This window comes from Brachyhypopomus gauderio, chromosome 4 (assembly GCF_052324685.1).
Source record: "Brachyhypopomus gauderio isolate BG-103 chromosome 4, BGAUD_0.2, whole genome shotgun sequence".
NCBI lineage: Eukaryota > Metazoa > Chordata > Actinopteri > Gymnotiformes > Hypopomidae > Brachyhypopomus > Brachyhypopomus gauderio.
The window spans coordinates 7,840,440-7,865,597 of NC_135214.1; the positions used below are offsets into that span (position 1 = coordinate 7,840,440).

General features: G+C 42.3%; 1 long non-coding RNA gene across 1 annotated transcript; it reads right to left on the bottom strand.

The window, feature by feature from the left end:
• LOC143511607 (uncharacterized) lies at positions 1 to 25,158 on the bottom strand. The gene is made up of 4 exons (XR_013130190.1): positions 25,027 to 25,158; positions 2,322 to 2,408; positions 2,090 to 2,159; positions 1 to 248 (listed from the first exon to the last, which is right to left on the bottom strand). It is a non-coding gene; the product is annotated as an uncharacterized LOC143511607 (long non-coding RNA).

Here is a 25,158-nt window from a genome sequence, read left to right on the forward strand (position 1 = left end):
GAAAAAGACCTATCTGTCATAAAGACCTAACTGTAAGATAAATACCTGTCTGTCATAAAGACTGTAAGATGTACCACTTACGGGCCTGTTAGCAAGTGCACTTAGCTGTCAAAGTAGACAGGTGTGCAGGTCCATGGTTGAGAAGCAGAAAGACCCTGAACTCTCCTCTGGGGTCCGAGTCACTGCTGCTGCAGGCACTGACTCCTCTACTGCTGTCCTGCAGACTCAGCCACTCTGCGCTTGTGGCTCTGTTGATCAGAACCAGAAGGGTGTGTCTAACCAAACCAAAACCAGCAGGCAGAAACACTCTTTGTACTGGCCTATGGCCACATGGCATCAGTACAGACCCTGGTCATGACCTTTTTATAGAGTGCAGGTCCTGCCACAGCACATACCTCAACTGAATCCTTACTATGTACTATGTATCCAATAAATGTCAGGTTTTGTTTACATGATGATTTCTATGAAATAATGCAGCTGACATCTTCAAGGACATTTGGTTCAAATGTATCATGCATGGTATTCAGTTCCAGTTGTTCAGGCTGCATCTATCGATGTTTAAAGGCTGTGTGTGCAGACTGACTGTAGCTAATTTATCTTTCACTTACAAGATGTTTAATGTATTGTTGAATACTTATATTTTGTTTTAATTTTGTTAATTTAATATTAACATTAGTCTGTTCTTTGCTACTGTAATTATCCACATTATTGTATAATATAATACAATATAATACATTATTGAGGCTGTATTATATTGCATCATAAATTATATATTATTATATGGTATATATCATATACCATATAGTGAATTATATTGCATAAGATTGTATTGTAATTAGTTTGTACCCTATTGCTGTGAACAGTGTACTCTCCTATGTCACACATTATTTCTGTACCTCAGATTTTCACTCATCTCGTATACCTTGCAGTCTTATGTAAATTGTGACATGACAATAATCTAATCTAAAGGATTTTGTAACGCGTTACTCCGCCCCCCCTCATTTACTTACGTTTATTCGTCGGTTTTAGTGTTTTGCACCGCCTAGTTCCAGCCCTTGGTATTATGGGTCTCACCTGTACCTCATTGTTGTTTAAATAAGTGGGTATTTAAATCCTTAGTTAGGACACGGTCTTTGGCGATCGTTGTTTCATGCCCTCCGCGTTTCCAGGTTGTCCAGTCCAGTGCCGTCTGTCAGTGCTCTAGATTGTAGTCGAATTCACTTTAGTCTTCGTTTCAGTCTTTATCAGTCTGTTCTGTCTCTGGTTATTACAAGTTATGTTGTTATGGTTATCGTGTGTCTGTCTCCTTCGGGGTTGGTCATTGCCTTTTGGGAAACGTTGTCCTTCTAGTTCGCAACCCTGTTAGGTTTGGCCGTTCCCCGTGTTTGTTCCTTTGATTTCCCTGTCTGTCATTGTTTCTATATTCAGGTTCATGTCTGCGTGTGTTCTAATTTTGAGTTACGTGGTTAAAGTCCTATGTAGCTGAATACTTAGTTTCGTTTGTCTAAATCTAGGTATTTACTCCCTTTCACACACGAAATATCAAAGACTACTGACGTGGTTGTTCCTAATGTCTTGTTGATCTGGTCACCGTTTAAAGAGTTGTTACCGCCCATAATGTTATGTGGTTTATCTAAATGCCTCGGTGATCTAGTCGTCACGTAAAGAGTGTTACTGCCCATGTTGCATGTGTTATGTACTGTCGGTGATCTAGTCGTCACGTAAAGAGTGTTACTGGCCGTGTTACATGTAATATGTACTGCCTCGTTCATCAAGTCACCATGTTAAGAGATGTCATTGTTCTGTCTTAATATTGTTATATCGAGGTGAGTTGATGTAATCCCAGTGTTTCGTGGTCTGTCCAGGATGCCTCGTCGGTCTCGTCACCGTGTCGGGAGTTTGTCAATTGGTCATCTGTCTTTGGATTCTAAATTAAATATACAGTCTACTGCAAGTGCAACCCTGGTCTCTACGCGTTTGTGTCTTACTTCATCCAAGTCCGCAACAGAAACGTTACAGATTTAAGGAAATCTCACAACCAGACTACACTTAGGATGTATCACTTCATTCCAACCACTAACTAACATACATCAACATACTGCATGCCGCGACCTTGGAGCCCAGGAAGACGCCTGGCTGTTTTTCAGGAGAGCCTGCGTCTGCAACAACAAACAGAATGAGGAAACTGAGATCACTAATCACACATTTGTTCTTATTTTGCACAGTGACATTTTGCTCAAACATCTATTGAGTAGAGTAGAGGGAGTATTGAGTAGTGAGTTGTGAGAACACACACATACACAGTAGGCTGTGGTACATACGTGCCCAGAACGGTGTGCAGCCCTAGTCCGGCACCCAGGGAGTAGTTGGGGGTTAAGTGCCTTGCGAGTTACCCATTATTTGACCACCTACAACACAATAGTTTTTTTTATTATGATTTCCAGTTGTTGTTGCATCAACAATGTTAATTACTACTATACATGTGGAAGAGGCTGAGGTGGCTCATAGAACTGAGGCCTTAATGTTCATATGATCCTTGACCTCTTTGTCTCTGTCTGGAAAACACTTATTACCTCAGTTTAAGAACCTTCCATAAATCTGAACATAACCTCTCCATCATCACCTGGGTTAACCACATGACATTAAATACGCAGACACCAACAGGAGAATCCTGGATTAGATTGAGTGTATTGAGCTATGTTCAGAAGTCCAGTACTTTAACATAAACTTTCATGGATTGTGATTTAGGTGATTTACATTTCCACAATCTGTGGCAGTTATGTTCATGGTATAAACATGTGTATAAACATGTGTATAAACATGTGTATAAACGTGTGTATAAATGTGCTTTTCATCCTTGTATACTTCAGCCCATTCTCTTTGCAGTACATGTCAATGATTAAATGTCTGGAGTGCGAAATATGATAACTTTGAATATAGTTACTTCAAAGGCAAATTCTCTGCTATCTCTAAGTGTGTCTCATTATGTGGAAACTGGGGTGAGTGGTCAGTAATGTGTTTGACCTCAATTTCCATGTGAATACACTCTGAGGAAAAGTGACAATGTCAAAAGTGATGAAAGAGCACGATAACACTTGGTACAGTTGTTTCCAGTCCATGGTATCTCCAATGGTTAAAAGTCCATCATATTGTCTCATATAAACTAAAGAGGAGTTTACTTACTGTATCAACCAAAATTAACATTCAGGGTCCTCAATGTCCAGAGAAAGTTTACCAATCTCCATACCTTGTGAATAAAGTACTTTATTGGTGTATAGTATTAGCAAACCATAAAAAATATAAATATCAAACAAAATGAAAACAATTTTATGTTGGACAAATAAAAACTTGTGTAGTCCATAAAAATGTGTGTAGTCCGTTCCGCTCTCCGCTCTACTGTTCGGTGGACAGTGTCCATCCACTGACTATGAGGCTCAGTGTATGCAAATTAATCCATCCAGGGACCAATGAATTTTCTCTGTCTTGCCAAAGGTTGCGTGATCGGTGTGGTTTGCATCAGCTTCTCACCATACACTGCACACTGCACATAGTCACAGTGATTTTTGTTGCTGTTATTTTGCAGATTTTCCTTATTACTTACATAACAGATATTCAATAAATATATTAGATAGGGAAACATAGATTTGATAGGTTTAGATAGATAAAATAGGTTGAGAAAGACAAGATAGACTAGATTAGGTTAGGTAGGATAGATATATTACACAGATTAAATGGATCAGGTAGATTAGAAAGGGTTAGATTCCAGACCCAGGGGGAGAACCCTCATCTCAGAAAGGCACAGGACCCTGCTACAGTGATGGGCACTCAAGTCGAAATAGTGCTTAAGTCTTGACTTCAGACTTGACTTGAACTTGTTTCGGTGATTTGGGACATAGCCCCTTTTCTTGCAATGTATCACAATATCTACATATCAGAAAGAAACATCAAATGTAAACAAACAAGAGTGCTATGGCTGGATATGATGGCTGATACATGTTGCAACACAGACAAATGCAGACTTACTCAAAGGTTTTAAATCCTTTGACATAATAGAAGGACAGCAATATGTAAAGAATCTGGGACACAAATTAAATACACTTGAATGACCAATGTAACTTCAAAAGGCACCTGAAAACACACCAGGATAGGTCTGGAGACTTTACATAGACTCTAATAAAAATACTTGTATTTTGCGACTTGAAAATATCTCTAACAAAATCAGGCGGAGAACGTTCATCTCTGTCATTAAACTAGGCAACTTTGCATAAGAATGTATTGCTAATACTATGTACATAGAATTGTTCATTTGACAATAGCATGCAATATTTTGTAAAGATGTCCTTTACAGTCTTAAATTTGTGCTTAACTTAAGATGGAACTGACTAGGCCATTATTATTTTGAGCACAAGCTCATCTGCTCTGATTTCTCTACAGACAGCAGCAGGTGTGAACAGCCACACTTTCAGGTTCTGTCAGTCTTTGGGTTTTCTGAGATAATTGGGTTTTCTGAGATAAAACCTAAGGATTTGCAAGAAAGCTTTATAGCCCTTCCAATTTTTCAGTTCTGTAAACATTTACAAAATCATTATATATTATCTTCACCAAAGTACATAAACCTTTCCCTCAGCTTGCAGAAAAGAGTTGTCACGGTAGGTCAGGACCTGGGCTCAGGGGCGTCGCCCACTCCCAGACACACCCCTCTACATCACTCCCTCAGTCACAGTCGCCGGAGTATTAACACGCCACACCTGCGCACATTCCAGACATTCCACGCATTCCTTTCTCTCTCTACTTAAGCCTACAGGTCCCGTCATCCAGTGCTGCATATTCATCGGGCATGAGCTGCGCGTGCTACCTGTCGTGAGACTGTCACCTCGAGTTCGTCTTTGTGTTCGTCTGATCTCAGTTGTTCTGCACTTCTGCACCTTTATTTTGCTGGGCGTTTGCATATCTTGCATGTTATGGACAATAAAGCTCTACAAACGCCTTGGACATATGTCATGTGATCATTGGACTGTTCAGCAAAGTAGACCTCTTCCTAATTGGCCTCAGAGCTCTGGAATTAGATTGATCACCTTTCTAGAGTTGGAGTGATCACCTGCTCAGAATTAGAGAGATTCTCTCTCTAGAGTTTGTGTGATCATCTCTCTAGTGTTGGAGTGATTACATCTCCAGAGTTGGAGTGATCACCCCACCCCCTGCATGAGCCCTAAGGCTGATGGTCTTACTGGCACGGTGTCTAAATCCAGACCTCAGAGACTCGTGTGATGCTGCTTCACTGCTAATCTGAAACAATTAAGAGAAAATTAGTTGTTTGCTTCAAAGCAGCTTAAGAAGTTTATCCTTTCATCTGTGATGGCGGTGTCTCCGTGCTGAAGGCTCAACACCAGCCACTTCGCCATGAAAGTAAAAACATCTAATTCACATGAAACAGGCTCACTGATTTGCTATTAGCATACATTTATATTAATTAGGCTCTTTTGAATTACATGGATTATTTGTCATATTTCACATTTTAGTATCATTTTAAAGACGTGTTTGGTTTATTAAGCTTGGTAGACGTGGCTTCATTAATCTGCCCTACTCATTAAAGTAAAAGAAAAACAATCCAGACTGGATGTGATTCAGACAGCATGCTTGCAGAGGACAGGCGGGTGCCTGCCAGTTAAGACGTGCTATTAAAGGCAGATCACAGCTTGATTAAGACGCGTGTGATGGGACTAAGAGCATTAGTGAACGCTAACGAGCCAGGCCATCTGTTGAGCTATTAAGACATTTAGCGGTGATTAAAGGAAGGAGCACTAGGCTCATGGTGTTTTGTTTTAGATGTTTCTAAAATGCGGCTTGTGCCTCGTGTGGGGATCAAAGAGTTCCATCTGGCCCTGTGCTGTATGCTTACATGCATTTAGGATCACACACAATGATGAATGCAGCCTGTCAGTTCTATGTTTAAAATATTAGCACCCAAATACGATAAAATGTTTACATAGATGCACCACAACCCCAAGCCTCGACCTGCAGGAATCATGTAAAATATCTGATCAAGCCTTAATGTCATTGTGTCATGTTGTAATGTCATGTTGTTAGCAACATCACCCTTTACGTGCTTGAGAAGATAGTCGATGACTGGGAAGATGAGCAGGACCAAAGCTGAAGTGAACATTCCTCCGTGATTTCATTTAATTTTGGTGAAAATAAGATATAGTCTGACAATCTTTTTACAGTCTGTCAGATTTTTAGATCCAGATTTCTTTTGTATTACAGCTGTTTTGTCTTGTTGACTCTTGGGTAGCGCTGCTCTATGATCTGGTTTAATTTACAGAAGAGGACTGTGGATGATGGTTAAAGACACAAACTCACGCCTTCACACATGCAGCGTATTCAGAGGAGACATTTAATTTAAATCATTGAGTTTGTCTGCAAGCCAGCCAATCTCCTCGCCACCTCTTATTATTATTGCATGACCAAATGGGCAGCTGTGTAAATGTGTGTGTGTGTGTGTGTGTGTGTGTGTGTGTGTGTGTGTGTGTGTGTGTGTGTGTGTCAGTGTGTGTAACAGATGTGGAGGTGACACCTCACAAGAGTGTTTGGTAAAGGAATCACACCAGACACCTTAATGGAACACGTCCATCACATACTTATCAAACCACTGAAGACACCACACAGCAGAGTGGGATTAATGTGTGAGTGCTCATCGACTCTATATTGTGCCTTAATACTGAACTAGTACTGAACTAGTACTGAACTAGTACTGAACGAATGGGTACAGTTCAGAAGGCACACTGCAGCTCATCGCTGGCAAGAGCACCAGAGTAGCAGTAGGTAGATAGAACACTCGCATGAGACTGTAGGACCAGACGGACCTGTGCTCTGTCTGGATTGACCTGTGCTCTGTCTGGATGGACCTGTGCTCTGTCTGGACGGACCTGTGCTCTGTCTGGATGAACCTGTGCTCTGTCTGGACGGACCTGTGCTCTGTCTGGATGGACCTGTGCTCTGTCTGGACGGACCTGTGCTCTGTCTGGATGGACCTGTGCACTGTCTGGACGGACCTGTGCTCTGTCTGGATGAACCTGTGCTCTGACTGGATGAACCTGTGCTCTGTCTGGATGAACCTGTGCTCTGTCTGGACGGACCTGCGCTCTGTCTGGACGGACCTGTGCTCTGTCTGGACGGACTACATGAGAGTTTATGATTCAGTGCTCCACACTTGGATTCTCCTCCTCCTCCTCCTCCTTCTCCTTCTCATCATCATCATCATCATCATCATCATCATCATCATCATCATCATCATCATCTCCAAACATGGACCATCAGCCATCTCCTCTTCAGGGCATCACGCTGTACCAGAACATACAGTACCAGGACATACAGTGAAGACATCAGAATGTCATTCACACTGGATAACTGTGGTCAGATGGTTACAAATATAGTGAAGATGGTTATAGTTTCATACTACCTATAACGTATAACATTTACCCCATACTATAACATAACAGATATAGATATTATATACACACATATATATATATATATATATATAGGAGGTGAAACTCACATTCCTGTGTGAGTAACAGGTACTGACTAAGAGGCTGTTGCTATGTTACTTCCAGAGTAGAAAGCTTTGACCCTTTGAGTTGGGATCAAAACATACAAACACACAAGCACACACACACACACACACACACACACACACACACACACACACACACACACACACACGTGCGCACACACACACACACTCACACACACACACACACACACACACACACACACACACACACACACACACACACACACACACACACACACACACACACACATACATATACACACATATATCGCAACACTGTAGCTCTCAACAAAAAGGGCAAACAAGACTGCCAGTCTCATCTAGTCTGATCTCATTTATATATACAAAAACAAGCATGCCATACACTGTCGCCAAGGGAAACCAGCTAAAGATTTGCTAAGCAAAGACCAATTATTGTAATGAAATGCATGACACATTTCACAAATACCCAGTTATTCCGTTCTTTCATGCAAGATTAATTAGTCTATTAGGACACACTTGAATTATATACACATTCCCTGTAATTGGCTCTCCATGGAATTATAGTAGCTAAATCAGATGCAGGCTGGTTTAATACAGACGTTCCTGTCTGTGATATTTTTCCAAAGCAGAGTCCCAGTGGATGGATGGATATTACAAAGCTGGGAGGGACATGGATTTTGTTGTATGCTTCATACCAACTGCGGTGGAGACAGGGAAAGATCAAAAGAGGCATTTACGTTTGTGGAAAATCTAACATGTATTTCAACACCCAAAACACACACACACACACACATATATACACTCTTAACACACACACACAATCACACCAATCCGAGAATTACACTGCTCTCTTTCATGCTGGCACCCACCCAACCCCTTGTCCTCATGGGGAAGGGGGAAGGGAGGGAGAGAAAGAGAGAGAGAGACAGAGAGAGAGAGAAAGAGAGAGAGAGAGAGCGAGACAGAGAGAAGGATACGGAGATACAGAGAGACAGAGAGTGAGAGTATTCATGTCGGATCTTTGCATAATGTTATTGTGTTATTGGTGTTTGTTGGTCCTGCATGGCAGATCCTTCACTTCCATTTTTGTGTCTACACCTGGTTTACGGGTCTATGATTTAGCTCCGCCTCCTGGTTTACGGGTCTATGCTTTAGCTCCGCCTCCTGGTTTACGAGGTCTACACTTTAGCTCCGCCTCCTGGTTTACGGGGTCTATACTTTAGCTCCGCCTCCTGGTTTACGGGGTCTATACTTTGGTTCCGCCTCCTGGTTTGTACAGGGTTTCTACTCACAACAGAATGACAAGAATCCATGGAACAGAAAAGTGTGCATTTATGAATTACATTAGGAACTTGGACAGTGATCTCTGTATGACTCTGGTTTCTGATAAGAATTTTCCATGAATACACTGAAAGCTATAAGAGACTGAAATAGCATCTCTAAAAGTGACCAGTTTGGATATCCACAGATATTGTAATAATCCCATGTTGCTCCATATGTGGACCCACAGATTTTCTTTATGAATATATAATTGGAGTCCCCTTTGAACCCAGTGTGTATGTAGTAGGCACCTGCGCTGATTTCATAAAGGTAAAGAATATACTTAAAGAATATACTCAAAACTAGCATTCTGACATGCTGCTGGAAACAGATATAACTGCATTAAAACATAATAACAGATATAACTGCATTATAACATAATAACAGATATAACTGCATTATAACATTCTGTACCTTTGGTTGTTTAGGTTGATTCTTTCATTATCAGCATCAGCAGAAACGAAAGGACCAACTACATTAACATGTCAGTCAGAACCCCATATATGCCCCCTTCTGTGGGGTGACACGTTTATACATGTATAATGTACATTTTACTCCTTTACACTAACACCTCATATGTGAAGATGTATCACAGTTCTGACCTCCTTCACCCACACAGCCATCTCCACAAAATCACAGAGCAGCTGTGGACCTTCTGGTCACAGAGAGTCAAGTCGACAGTGGAACACACAAAGCGGCCACTGCTGTGTCTGACATGTGCTCTGCATTTTAACACCATCCACGGGGGTTACGTCATCCACAGCCGTCCCCCAGGGAGCCCCAGTAGATGGCGCTAGGGAGCAGAGAAGGGAGCTTTTGTTTGGGCCAGCCCACAACCTTAACCATTACCCTGGGCTACAGATGTCAGAAAGAGGGAGTGAGAGATTACCGGCTTTTCTACTGTCCTGGATTTGTGAATTTTGCACAGTGGATCAGGACCAAGTCCTGACTGAGCAGTCAGGTCACTTGCCAACCTCGTGCCTGTTCTGAATTTTGGGTCAGCACTGAATCGTGTGCAGAGTCTGTGGTTGAGCCAGGTGTGTGTCTGAATATCCAGCTTGTGGTTGTGGTGGTAAATGAGCCGTGTACTTATTCACACAGGTCAGTAGCACTACTAGCAGGACAATACAATGCTGAGCAACTGTAAAACAGCTCTGGTGGAAACAAGCCCTTTCTAAGAGATCAGAGCAGAAACCCCAGGAAAGGCAGATGTGTACAGCTCTTTACTGTCTGTGTTAGCTCATCCACTGGATAGCTCTGCTTAACTGGTTTTGTGCTTAACAGCTTCAATTTGACAGCTCTGTTTAACTACACAGTTCTGTTTAACTACAGTTCTGTTTAACTATACAGTGCTGTTTAACTACAGTTGTGTTTAACTATACAGCTCTGTTTAATTACACAGCCCTGTTTAACTATACAATATACCTGTTTAACTACAGTTCTGTTTAACTCAGCAATGCTTAACTACACAGTTGTTTAACTACACAGCTGTTTATCTACACAGCTCTGTTTAAATATACAGCTGTGTTTAACTACAGTTCTGTTTAACTACACAGCTCTGTTTAACTATAGTTTTTTTCACATTTATTGCAGGTTTTTCTTTTTTTTTTTCCTTTTTTTGTAACCATCCATTTTTATTTGCAGGATCTTCAATCACACTGTCCTATTGAGGTTTGAATTAGCATACTCATTTTCTCAGCTGTCCCATATTTTCTGTGGAGCGGCGCCTGTTTGGGGAGCGGCAGGCTTAGGTGTCGTCGTGTAGATGAATGGAGGATAGAGGTGGGATTCTTTGTCCTTGTCTGCTACATTCCTGAAAAATAATATCATACGTGAGCGAACACTGAAGTAACGTCTGACAACAGGGCCGCCTGTGTCTTTTACTTCATTATTCCAAACCCTCTCCTCTCCCCCTCTCCTCTCCCACTCTCTCTTATCCCTTTCTTTCTCCTCCCTCTCTCCTCCTCCCTGTCCTCTCCCTCTCTCTGTCTGCTGCGAGGCATTCAGGCAGACAGGAGGAGCTGAAATGTGGAATATCTCATTTCCATATCAGATAGTGAAAAGCAGATGAAGTGAAGATGTCTTCTGTAGTCCCGTCAGCACCATCACACCATGCGTTCTGCCCCCAACCGCTCCACCCAACTCTACAACAAAGAGATTCACGGGGCACCTCCACCATTTTCCCTCCCTCTTGCACTGAAGTCTTCAGGAAGGTCCTGCACTGTACGGTTGGATGTTTTCAATTATTCAGGAATGCCAATGAATTGTTCACCTTCTCTCACCTTCATTCAGCGTGAGAAGACCACAAGTGCTGAGGTCTGCCAGGCCAAACCCCTGCTGAACATCTCACCTCATCAGAACAGTGACGTCCATGCATGGGGCCGGCCTGGACAGGCCAGGAGAAATGAAAGGATGAAGTGAGAGTGGGATTCCTTTCATCTGTGCTGCAGGCACAACAGCGGTGAGCACTCATCTCCCTCTCCAATCTATCATTTATAAACTCTGGGATGTTTTATGCACCTGCTTATCTGAACAGCCCCTATCAAGCTGCCAATGTATGAATATATTGAAGAGCGCAGTGTTGGGAGTTCTGTTCTCATGTTTTGAAGCATGTTACAGACTGCTCCTGGTCATGAGAGAAGTCTCTAAAGCTTAATAACACACCGACTAACACACACTCTTCCTCCCACACCTACACACACACACACACACACACACACACACACACACACACACACACACACACACACCACACACAACCACACGTACTAACATGGTCTCCTTCCCACATCCATCCCCACACACACCAATCCCTACCTATACCCGCACACACACCCCAACACACCAACACCTACCCACACATACACACCAAGACCTATCTACACCAACACACCTATCCCCCACCACCCATCCACACACACAGTACCTACCTACACCCACCCACATCTACCCACACATAAACATCCACCCCCACACACCTATCCACACACACACACACCCACACATCTACCCACTCATACATGCTCTGTGTGCTCTTTCAGAACTGTATCCGGGTTCAGTGGAGACCCGAGACCAGACATGAGGAGGAAACACATGTCCTAATTTACATATATACTATGTAAATTTAAATTAGTATGTTGATGAAATATTTTTATCACTCTTTCAGTTAGAAGTGTTAATGTAGATTTGCTGTTGGTGAGAATAGCCACAGTGCTCTACTGTTGGTCATACATCTCACACGCAACAGGGCCTAACAGGCCGGTCTATGTATGAGCAAGTTAAAGACTGTCTCACAATCAACATATTCTTTTTTTCTGCCAATTGCTCCATCACATTTTACTGTTAACCTAAAGGTGCCATCATAGAGCATTTGTGCATAAATGTACATAAATGCACAGAATGTGCTAAATGTTGTTTCTTATCACACACACACACACACACACACACACACACACACACACACACACACACACACACACATGTAGGCCTCCATTGTAAAACACATAGTGAGGATACATACTCATGTGGGTACACTACCATAGACCTGTAGTGTTCCCAGTCTATATACTATACACTCCTGTACACTCGTACACTTACACTTGTACATTTTGTATACACTTCTACACATATATGGTCTGTCTTATACTGTCCTGCTTATTTACGGTACTGGAATTATTGTTTTGCATCTTGAAGTTAGTTGCAGTACATGTATTTATTGCATTTTAATTTAGGGTACAATGCTACCAGTTGCAATATATGTAATTCTTGTAACTAAAGATTTTGATTTGCTAGCAACATATATTGTAAGGTGTTGTAAACACAAGTCCTGTCTTGTATGCTGCACCAAGGCCCTTGAGGAATGTAATTTCATTTCACTGTATACTTGTATATGGATGAGATGACAGTAGATTTCTTAGGAACTCCTGATGAATATGAACTCTGGTACTTCCGACAGAGGTTAATTTAACAGAGAGACTGTTCCGCCACACCTCATTACCCCCACACGTTCAGACACTCTTTCTCTCTCTCTCTTCCTCTCTCTCTCTCTTTCTCCCTCTCCCTCTTCTTCTCTTTTTGACTGATTCACTCAAAGATGTTTGTTTTCCAAACCGCCCAACAGGATGCCAACACACAGTGTGAGGAGTGAGCTTGTACTGAGATGAGTGGACTGAAATTCTTTTACTGTGCATCTGTGTTTTCCTTGACTGACAAGCATAGGTTTCAGATGCAAATAATTACACATTCATCATTACCTGAGCACGGGAGGTGAGGGTGTTCTGATGGACAAGCTTTGTGTGCTTGAAATGGCCTTCAGAGAAGATCTGGACTCTGCCATCACTTTGTAATTCATGGCAGGGCCGTAAAGTATTTATCACTCAGCAATGAATGGAAAACACTTTTAGTGCAACATAATCTTCCATTATGAGCCACGCGCTTTGTGCAACACAGGAGACCTTGGACACACAAACACACAATAAATCTTTCTTCAATAAACGATCAAGTGACTGGTATTCATTGAGTCTTTGCCAAAAAGTTGGAACCACACACTGTGAAATGGGAGGGAAAACCTTCAAAGTTTTTTTTAACAGTTCAGACAAATTACCAGAATTTAATAAGAAATTCTGAAATAATCTATGTTGAATTCCCACCAAGAAAGTACCTTGCTGTCTGTGCTTCAGCAAAATTGTATGTCATGTGTAATGTTCAGATAATATGACACAGGGTCTCATAGGGTAGGTGAGTGCCCTGTAGCTAATGGTTGCAGACACAATGACAGTTAATCCTCAAACTAGTGGTTAGCATCCAGCCAGACATCCACACATTCAACCACATCCAACCACACCACACATGCAATGTCTCAGTGAACCCTCATGACTGTGGTCACCTCCAGGCCCCTCCCTTTAGTTATGCTGCTATAGATACGCCTGCTGGAGCCACATGCTAATTATTGGCACACGTGCTATACATATATGGTTGTTAAAATTGATGTTCACATACTTAACCTGTATTTTGGATCCTGGTTATGTGCTCCTACCAAAGACAATTCCATACAAGCACTTAGGAGATGGTCTGGTTTGCCAGTGGATGTGCTGATGCAGTGGATGGATGTACCATTACCAGCAGACACACTGATGTCGACTCCTCCTTCTACATTGGAGGGACTGTGACTGCTCGGCCTGGAATTAGAACTATAATTGGAACTATAGAACTATATTAGAACTATAAAAATGGACTTGCGGGCCGCCCAATGGAGGATGGGTACCCTGCCCCTATTCAACCACACCACACATTCAACCACACACTTGGCCCTATCCAACCACACATTCACCACACACCTGGCCCTATCTATACAGAGTCCTCTATACAGTGCTCTTTACAGAGTCCTCTTTATAATCATCTATGAAGTGTCCTCTTTATAGTCCAATATACAGAGTCCTCTTTACAGAGTCATATTTTGACAGTTACACATCAGAGCATGGTCATCATTTCATGTGTAAACTACACAGAGTAAAGCATTAAATGCACTAGCATTTGCATTGGCCATGATAACGATGAAATCTCCCTATTAAATATCCTGAACATACTACTGGTGGAAACTGATATCTGAGCTTTTTAGTGGAGTTAGGAAGGTGGAATGCATCGTGCTGTCTGCCAGGTGTGCCGTGGTCATAATGAAAACAATACAAAATTGAACCCATACTAAAACATTCACTCGGATACTAAAACATTCACTCAGATACTAAAACATTCACTCAGATCTTCAATACTTCAAATATACTTTTCATCCTTTATGTAAAAACCTACTGATATCAACCTACTGATATCAACCTACTGATATCAACCTATTGATAGTTATGTTCTTCCCTAGAACACAAGTCCATTCTTAGTCATTCTTGGTATTGAGAAGCACTTCTATAAGAAAGATCAGGTCAAAATGAACCATTTTCCTTTCCAGAGCAAAACTGTAGAAACTTTGCCATGTTGACACCCTCCTTCCAGCAGTCCCTGTCAATGAGGTGCTCCTTACTGGGATCCTGCAGCTGGGATCCTCCTCACTGGGATCATACCTCAGCCCACCTCTGTCCACGGTAATCTGACCTCCTCAGCTGATGCAGAAGTTTCACTCTATCTCCCTGGTCAGTTCGCTGTTCTCCAGAGGTGGGGACTCGAGTCACATGACTTGGACTCGAGTCAGACTCGAGTCATTAATATTAAGACTTTTGACTTGACTTGAAAAAATATTCAGAGACTTAGACTTGACTTGGACTTTTACACCAATAACTTGGGACTTGAATTGGACTTGAACCTGTTTACTTGCAAAGACTTGATTTTTTTTTTACCCCAAATCTAAATTTTAAAACGCATATTAATATTTATAAAGTGCGCCCCATTAATTTCATTTCCGTCCTTCTGACGCAGACCGGCGTTACACCAGATTCTGTGACCGTCGAGTTTTGTGACCACAGGGGGCGCTATTTCACAGTTTCTGTTCAGAGGCACAAACGCTTTACGAATGCTACGTAAACTATGCTGATGCACTTTCTTTACTCGTTTTGTTGGTGTCCACGAACCAAAATATGACAGATGTTTATATTTACATTTTATCGTCTCTTAATTACATAAATGTACTTAAACAAGATTTACCATCCCCTCACCATTGAGGCCAACAAAGAAATCATGAATGGGATATACAGGTGAGCCTTTTTAACTGGGGTCACCAATTCTGACGGCAGCCATCAGAATATGTGACCCCACTGAATCTCCAGGTAACAATAGTTCACCGTGACCCCACAATAACAGAAAACAATGAAAAAATAACCCTAACCTTTTATTAGTCTATATTTAAACATTTTATCCAAATGTTTAGAATAACCATTCGTAATGACAGCATCTTGCTTACGATGAAGCTTGCTATTTTCGTGTAAAATTATGTAACGAAACATTCTTGTTTAAGTACATTTATGTAATTAAGAGAAGATAAAATGTAAATGATCTGTCATCTTTTGGCTGGCGGACACCAACAAAACGAGTAAAGAAACGCATCAGCGTAGCATTCATAAAGCGTTGGTGCCTGTAAAAAAAAAAGACTCGAAAGGACTTGAAATTCCAAGCTTCAGACTTGGGACTTGACTTGACGGTTGCCTGTCTTGACTCGAGACTTGACTTGAGTTGACTGTCTTTGCTTGAGACTTGACTCGGGACTTGAGGATAAAGACTTGGACTTACTTGAGACTTGCAAAACACTGACTTGGTCCCACCTCTGCTGTTCTCTGATCACATTGCAAACTGCCATGTTGCTCTGTGCTCCATGTGAGTCTCCTTCTGAAGTAGTGATGCTGTAAGGTGTGAATGCTTCAAATGAACACATGAAGACCAGCAGCGACAGGACACTGTGATGTGTGCAATAATCGTAGGGGCCCCTGTGATGTGTGCACTCATCCTAGGGGCCCCTGGAATATGTGCGCTCATCCTAGGGGCCCCTTGGAGATGTGCACTCATCCTAGGGGCCCCTGTGATGTGTGCACTCATCCTAGGGGCCCCTGGAATATGTGCGCTCATCCTAGGGGCCCCTTGGAGATGTGCACTCATCCTAGGGGCCCCTGTGATGTGTGCACTCATCCTAGGGGCCCCTGTGATGTGTGCACTCATCCTAGGGGCCCTGTTAATCTGTGCACTCATCCTAGGGGCCCCTGGGATATGTGCACTTATCCTAGGGGCCCCTGTGATCTGTGCACTCATCCTAGGGCCCCCTGGGATATGTGCACTTATCCTAGGGCCCCCTGGAATATGTGCACTCACACTAGTGAGATGTGTGCACTCGTCCTAGGGTGCAGCCCACCCCCCAACAGAGAGGAGCGTCTGTAGCAGCTTCATGGAGTTGGTGACTGGAGTGATGAAACAGGGTTAACAGGGTTATCTGCTGCACAGCTGCAGACCCACTGACACGCTCGCGAACAGATCTCACTTTGCACTTAATCCCACAGAAATGCTTTGGTAGAAAATACCCATTTAAATGTGGAATATTGGATTCGGGTATTGAAGCTCGCATCTAAATCACAGCAGAGATGACCAATTTCAGGCAAAGAAGATAGCTTTACTTTCAGCTCTTCAGGTTAAAAGTGCTGGAATCACCACCATGAGCTAATAGACTCCCTGCCCAGCGGGGGGGGAAACTTTGACAGTGAAGCTGTAGCTGAATGGCAGGTGATGCTTTCTGCTGCACGTGCAGCTGTCAGAGGTGCAGACACATCAGGCCTGGGCTGCGTGTGTGACAGCCAGCTATGGACTAACGCATGTGGGCTTGCTGGGACAGATGGGGGGTCTTTCTGGAGTGGCAGTGAATAAGGCAACCAGGCCCTTACGGGAGCATAGAGAGGAAATGTGCCTGCCAGACCCACTTAGCCATACTTCCATTTCCCCTCTCTTATTGTGTCAGCATGCGGGGTCTGCAGTAGTGCAGGATGTTCTGTGTGTGTGTGTGTGTGTGTGTGTGTGTGTGTGTGTGCGTGTGTGTGTGTGTGTGTGTGTGTGCGTGCTCGTGTGCTTGTGTGTACTTGTGATAGTGAAAGAGTGCGAGTTTGTTTTTATCCTCTCCTTCTTGGCCCATTGAGAATTCAGCTCTTTTCTAAAGCTGTGTTTCTAATGGCTGGATTGGGCTCTGAACCAACCAATCAGGATGTTTGAGGAAGATGCCAGCAATCTGCTGCCAGTGCTGCCACCAGCAAACGTGCCATTACCTCCATGAACAGGAGTCCCATCTTCCATCTTCAGCCAGGTCAATTAAACCCACAATAGCAACTGTGTGGTACCTGCATCATCAGTACATCACTTCTACAATGTCATGGTCAGATGTTTCTTGTAAGGCGAGATCTCATGTGTAGGCTTTTATGAATATAAAATAACCAGTGGTGCAAATATAGAGATCTCATTATATTTAATTTAAAAATACAATAATAAAATATCAGACTTCGTTTTGTGCAAATATTCTTTCTTTGCTATACATAGAATTCATCTTACAAAAATCTGAGAGCTTATGGGTGAGAAATACAGCAAAATTCATTTTGCTGAAGCTTCAGCCGACAGACATGCAGCTCAAAATGGCCCCAATTTAGAAATGTCTGCTGTGTATTCATAAACCTCCCAAAAAAACCCAGTTAATTTTTAATAGGCTGATCTTTTAAAGAGAAATGCCAGTCTGGGTTAATGTTCAGCTGACATATATTGGGTTTCACTGTTTACCACTTTCACTGTGTGAAAAGAAAGAGAACCATAGCAACTCATTTATATTCGGAGAGGACATAATTCAGTGTGAAGTATTATTAGGCAAGAAAATGTGATGTTTGTCTGAGGGTTTTATCTGGCTTGTTCTGGCAGTGAGCTGAGGGACTGTCTTGTAGTTCCTGTCCGCAATATCAGCTGCAGTGGGCTGAGTTGTCCCTCATCCTAGCCATATGTAATCCATAAGAACACTGAAGCCTCCACTCCTTTCACAGAGCAGTAGGTGAAGTGTACTGGAGACATATGAGAGCTCCATATACCTTCACATTGGCCTTCTGGATCTCACCATGTAAGGCCTGAGACTGCATTTGGTTGTTAGAGCTCATCGTTTCACAGCTTTGTTACTTCATATCTGCTACGGATTCTACCATGAAATGTTCACTGAAACATGCTTGGTCAATTCATTCTGTAGGGTGTGTGTGTGTGTTAGGAAGACTCAGAGCCTCTAGTGAAGTATCCTGCAGTTCAAAGGCTTTGGGGAAAGCACATAAAAAAAGGCCTGATGTGGAAGTGAGAGCACTTCTGAACACAGCTCTGAACACAGCTCTGAGCAAAGCTCTAAGCAAAGCTCTGAACACAGCTCTGAACACAACTCTGAACACAGCGCTAAGCAAAGCACTGAACACAGCTCTGAGCACTGCTCTGAATACAGCTCTGAGAACAGCTCTGAGCATCAGTTGTAAATGTTGAAGTGAGCAGCTCTGAACACAGCGAGCGTTGGGTGTAATCACTGCCCCACACCCAGTACCACCTCCTCTCCATTTTGCCTTCACGCTGTTATTCGCTCCTGATAGATGAGCCACTCTTTGTATTTCAACCATGTGCACTTTCTTAAATCTAGAAAGCCCATTCATCTTAGCCAAACGGCAACAGAGAGTGAAAGGGGCAGGAGAGAGAGAGAGAGAGAGAGAGGAGGGGGGACAGAGAGACAGCGAGAGACAGTGAGAGACAGAGAGAGAGACAGAGAGTACAAAGAGTTGAGCAAAGAGAACAGTCCCCTCACTCAGCTGGTCCTGAAACAGCTCAGCACTAACACACACTAACACACAGTAACACACACTGACAGACACTTTGTCATTGTTGTTATTATTATAGTTGTTGCTATTATCATTTTTACTACTACTATTATTACTATTATCATTGTTGTTATTATTACTTTTACTATTGTTTCTATGAATATCACTTAAATGTTATGTGACAGAGACAAAGAGAGAAAGAGAAAAAGAGACAGACACACAGGGAGGAGAAGAGTATAGAGGGAGGAGTAGTTATAGAGGGAGGAGTAGAGTATAGAGAGAGGAGAAGAGTATAGAGGGAGGAGTAGTTATAGAGAGAGGAATAGAGTATAGAGGGAGGAGTAGATTATAGAGGGAGGAGTAGAGTATAGAGGGAGGAGTAGTTATAGAGAGAGTAATACATTATAGAGGGAGGAGTAGTTATAGAGGGAGGAGTAGAGTATAGAGGGAGGAGTAGTTATAGAGAGAGGAGTAGAGTATAGAGGGAGGAGTAGTTATAGAAAGAGGAATAGAGTATAGAGGGAGGAGAAGAGTATAGAGGGAGGAGTGGTTATAGAGGGAGACGAAGAGTATAGAGGGGAGGAGTGGTTATAGAGAGAGACAAAGAGTATAGAGGGAGGAGTAGTTATAGAGGGAGAAGAAGAGTATAGATGGAGGAGAAGAGTATAGAGGGAGGAGTAGTTATAGAAAGAGTAATAGAGTATAGAGGGAGGAGAAGAGTATAGAGGGAGGAGTAGTTATAGAGAGAGGAATAGAGTATAGAGGGAGGAGTAGAGTATAGAGGGAGGAGTAGTTATAGAGAGAGGAATAGAGTATAGAGGGAGGAGTAGTTATAGAAAGGAATAGATTATAGAGGGAGGAGAAGAGTATAGAGGGAGGAGTAGTTATAGAGAGAGGAATAGAGTATAGAGGGAGGAGTAGATTATAGAGGGAGGAGTAGTTATATAGAGAGGAATAGACTATAGAGGGAGGAGTAGAGTATAGAGGGAGGAGTAGTTATAGAGAGAGGAGTAGAGTATAGAGGGAGGAGTAGTTATAGAAAGAGGAATAGAGTATAGAGGGAGGAGTGGTTATAGAGGGAGACGAAGAGTATAGAGGGAGGAGTGGTTATAGAGGGAGACAAAGAGTATAGAGGGAGGAGTAGTTATAGAGGGAGAAGAAGAGTATAGAGGGAGGAGTAGTTATAGAGGGAGAAGAAGAGTATAGAGGGAGGAGAAGAGTATAGAGGGAGGAGTAGTTATAGAGAGAGGAATATAGTATAGAGAGAGGAGTAGAGTATAGAGGGAGGAGTAGTTATAGAGAGAAGAATAGAGATTAGAGGAAGGAGTAGAGTATAGCGGGAGGAGGAGTTATAGAGAGAGTAATACATTATAGAGGGAGGAGTAGAGTATAAAGGGAGGGGTAAAGTATAGAGGGAGGAGTGGTTATAGAGGGAGACAAAGAGTATAGAGGGAGGAGTAGTTATAGAGGGAGAAGAAGAGTATAGAGGGAGGAGAAGAGTATAGAGGGAGGAGTAGTTATAGAGAGAGGAATATACTATAGAGAGAGGAGTAGAGTATAGAGGGAGGAGTAGTTATAGAGAGAAGAATAGAGATTAGAGGAAGGAGTAGAGTATAGCGGGAGGAGTAGTTATAGAGAGAGTAATACATTATAGAGGGAGGAGTAGAGTATAAAGGGAGGGGTAAAGTATAGAGGGAGGAGTGGTTATAGAGGGAGACAAAGAGTATAGAGGGAGGAGTAGTTATAGAGGGAGACAGAGTATAGAGGGAGGAGTAGTTATAGAGGGAGAAGAAGAGTATAGAGGGAGGAGAAGAGTATAGAGGGAGGAGTAGTTATAGAGAGAGGAATATAGTATAGAGAGAGGAGTAGAGTATAGAGGGAGGAGTAGTTATAGAGAGAAGAATAGAGATTAGAGGAAGGAGTAGAGTATAGCGGGAGGAGTAGTTATAGAGAGAGTAATACATTATAGAGGGAGGAGTAGAGTATAAAGGGAGGGGTAAAGTATGGAGGGAGGAGTAGTTATAGAGAGAGGAATAGAGTATAGAGGGAGGAGTAGATTATAGAGGGAGGAGTAGTTATATAGAGAGGAATAGACTATAGAGGGAGGAGTAGAGTATAGAGGGAGGAGTAGTTATAGAGAGAGGAGTAGAGTATAGAGGGAGGAGTAGTTATAGAAAGAGGAATAGAGTATAGAGGGAGGAGTGGTTATAGAGGGAGACGAAGAGTATAGAGGGAGGAGTGGTTATAGAGGGAGACAAAGAGTATAGAGGGAGGAGTAGTTATAGAGGGAGAAGAAGAGTATAGAGGGAGGAGTAGTTATAGAGGGAGAAGAAGAGTATAGAGGGAGGAGAAGAGTATAGAGGGAGGAGTAGTTATAGAGAGAGGAATATAGTATAGAGAGAGGAGTAGAGTATAGAGGGAGGAGTAGTTATAGAGAGAAGAATAGAGATTAGAGGAAGGAGTAGAGTATAGCGGGAGGAGTAGTTATAGAGAGAGTAATACATTATAGAGGGAGGAGTAGAGTATAAAGGGAGGGGTAAAGTATAGAGGGAGGAGTGGTTATAGAGGGAGACAAAGAGTATAGAGGGAGGAGTAGTTATAGAGGGAGACAAAGAGTATAGAGGGAGGAGTAGTTATAGAGGGAGAAGAAGAGTATAGAGGGAGGAGAAGAGTATAGAGGGAGGAGTAGTTATAGAGAGAGGAATATAGTATAGAGAGAGGAGTAGAGTATAGAGGGAGGAGTAGTTATAGAGAGAAGAATAGAGATTAGAGGAAGGAGTAGAGTATAGCGGGAGGAGTAGTTATAGAGAGAGTAATACATTATAGAGGGAGGAGTAGAGTATAAAGGGAGGGGTAAAGTATAGAGGGAGGAGTAGTTATAGAGAGAGTAATACATTATAGAGGGAGGAGTAGTTATAGAGAGAGGAATAGAGTATAGAGGGAGGAGTAGAGTATAGAGGGAGTAGTAGTTATAGAGAGAGTAGTACATTATAGAGGGAGAAGTAGAGTATAGAGGGAGGAGTAGTTATAGAGAGAGGAATAGAGTATAGAGGGAGGAGTAGAGTATAGAGGGAGGAGTAGTTATAGAAAGAGGAATAGAGTATAGAGGGAGGAGAAGAGTATAGAGGGAGGAGTGGTTATAGAGGGAGACGAAGAGTATAGAGGGAGGAGTGGTTATAGAGAGAGACAAAGAGTATAGAGGGAGGAGTAGTTATAGAGGGAGAAGAAGAGTATAGATGGAGGAGAAGAGTATAGAGGGAGGAGTAGTTATAGAAAGAGTAATAGAGTATAGAGGGAGGAGAAGAGTATAGAGGGAGGAGTAGTTATAGAGAGAAGAATAGAGATTAGAGGAAGGAGTAGAGTATAGCGGGAGGAGTAGTTATAGAGAGAGTAATACATTATAGAGGGAGGAGTAGAGTATAAAGGGAGGGGTAAAGTATAGAGGGAGGAGTGGTTATAGAGGGAGACAAAGAGTATAGAGGGAGGAGTAGTTATAGAGGGAGACAAAGAGTATAGAGGGAGGAGTAGTTATAGAGGGAGAAGAAGAGTATAGAGGGAGGAGAAGAGTATAGAGGGAGGAGTAGTTATAGAGAGAGGAATATAGTATAGAGAGAGGAGTAGAGTATAGAGGGAGGAGTAGTTATAGAGAGAAGAATAGAGATTAGAGGAAGGAGTAGAGTATAGCGGGAGGAGTAGTTATAGAGAGAGTAATACATTATAGAGGGAGGAGTAGAGTATAAAGGGAGGGGTAAAGTATAGAGGGAGGAGTAGTTATAGAGAGAGTAATACATTATAGAGGGAGGAGTAGTTATAGAGAGAGGAATAGAGTATAGAGGGAGGAGTAGAGTATAGAGGGAGTAGTAGTTATAGAGAGAGTAGTACATTATAGAGGGAGAAGTAGAGTATAGAGGGAGGAGTAGTTATAGAGAGAGGAATAGAGTATAGAGGGAGGAGTAGAGTATAGAGGGAGGAGTAGTTATAGAAAGAGGAATAGAGTATAGAGGGAGGAGAAGAGTATAGAGGGAGGAGTGGTTATAGAGGGAGACGAAGAGTATAGAGGGAGGAGTGGTTATAGAGAGAGACAAAGAGTATAGAGGGAGGAGTAGTTATAGAGGGAGAAGAAGAGTATAGATGGAGGAGAAGAGTATAGAGGGAGGAGTAGTTATAGAAAGAGTAATAGAGTATAGAGGGAGGAGAAGAGTATAGAGGGAGGAGTAGTTATAGAGAGAGGAATAGAGTATAGAGGGAGGAGTAGAGTATAGAGGGAGGAGTAGTTATAGAGAGAGGAATAGAGTATAGAGGGAGGAGTAGTTATAGAGGGAGAAGAAGAGTATACAGGGAGGAGAAGAGTATAGAGGGAGGAGTAGTTATAGAAAGAGGAATAGATTATAGAGGGAGGAGAAGAGTATAGAGGGAGGAGTAGTTATAGAGAGAGGAATAGAGTATAGAGGGAGGAGAAGATTATAGAGGGAGGAGTAGTTATATAGAGAGGAATAGACTATAGAGGGAGGAGTAGAGTATAGAGGGAGGAGTAGTTATAGAGAGAGGAGTAGAGTATAGAGGGAGGAGTAGTTATAGAAAGAGGAATAGAGTATAGAGGGAGGAGAAGAGTATAGAGGGAGGAGTGGTTATAGAGGGAGACGAAGAGTATAGAGGGAGGAGTGGTTATAGAGGGAGACAAAGAGTATAGAGGGAGGAGTAGTTATAGAGGGAGAAGAAGAGTATAGAGGGAGGAGTAGTTATAGAGGGAGAAGAAGAGTATAGAGGGAGGAGAAGAGTATAGAGGGAGGAGTAGTTATAGAGAGAGGAATATAGTATAGAGAGAGGAGTAGAGTATAGAGGGAGGAGTAGTTATAGAGAGAAGAATAGAGATTAGAGGAAGGAGTAGAGTATAGCGGGAGGAGGAGTTATAGAGAGAGTAATACATTATAGAGGGAGGAGTAGAGTATAAAGGGAGGGGTAAAGTATAGAGGGAGGAGTGGTTATAGAGGGAGACAAAGAGTATAGAGGGAGGAGTAGTTATAGAGGGAGAAGAAGAGTATAGAGGGAGGAGAAGAGTATAGAGGGAGGAGTAGTTATAGAGAGAGGAATATACTATAGAGAGAGGAGTAGAGTATAGAGGGAGGAGTAGTTATAGAGAGAAGAATAGAGATTAGAGGAAGGAGTAGAGTATAGCGGGAGGAGTAGTTATAGGGAGAGTAATACATTATAGAGGGAGGAGTAGAGTATAAAGGGAGGGGTAAAGTATAGAGGGAGGAGTAGTTATAGAGAGAGTAATACATTATAGAGGGAGGAGTAGTTATAGAGAGAGGAATAGAGTATAGAGGGAGGAGTAGAGTATAGAGGGAGTAGTAGTTATAGAGAGAGTAGTACATTATAGAGGGAGAAGTAGAGTATAGAGGGAGGAGTAGTTATAGAGAGAGGAATAGAGTATAGAGGGAGGAGTAGAGTATAGAGGGAGGAGTAGTTATAGAGAGTGTAGTACATTATTATTATTATTTTTTTTTGTGTAGAGAGTGTAGTACATTATAAAGGGAGGAGTAGTTATAGAGAGAGTAGTACATTATAGAGGGAGGAGTAGTTATAGAGGGAGGAGTAGAGTATAGAGGGAGGAGTAGTTATAGAGAGAGGAGTAGAGTATAGAGGGAGGAGTAGAAGAAAACAGACATAGATTTTTTTAGCTCAGTTCATGTGCATCTGCGCTGTGTTTGTTCTCCATTAAGCTTTTTCCTGATCCATTTTTTTACTCAGACACTGGACCAAACACCACAATCACAAACACCACAAACACAAGCACAAATACCACAAGCACAAACACCAATTCGTTCTGCTCCCTTTTAAATGTTTTTCACTTACCCTTGATGCTGCTTGAATAACATCGAATTTCCAACAGCATCTTGTCACGGGCCTGAATGTCCCATGTCAGGGTCTCATGCTGGCAAATGTGCCTGTCGATGTGAGAAGCGACAGTGTCATCTTCAATTAACA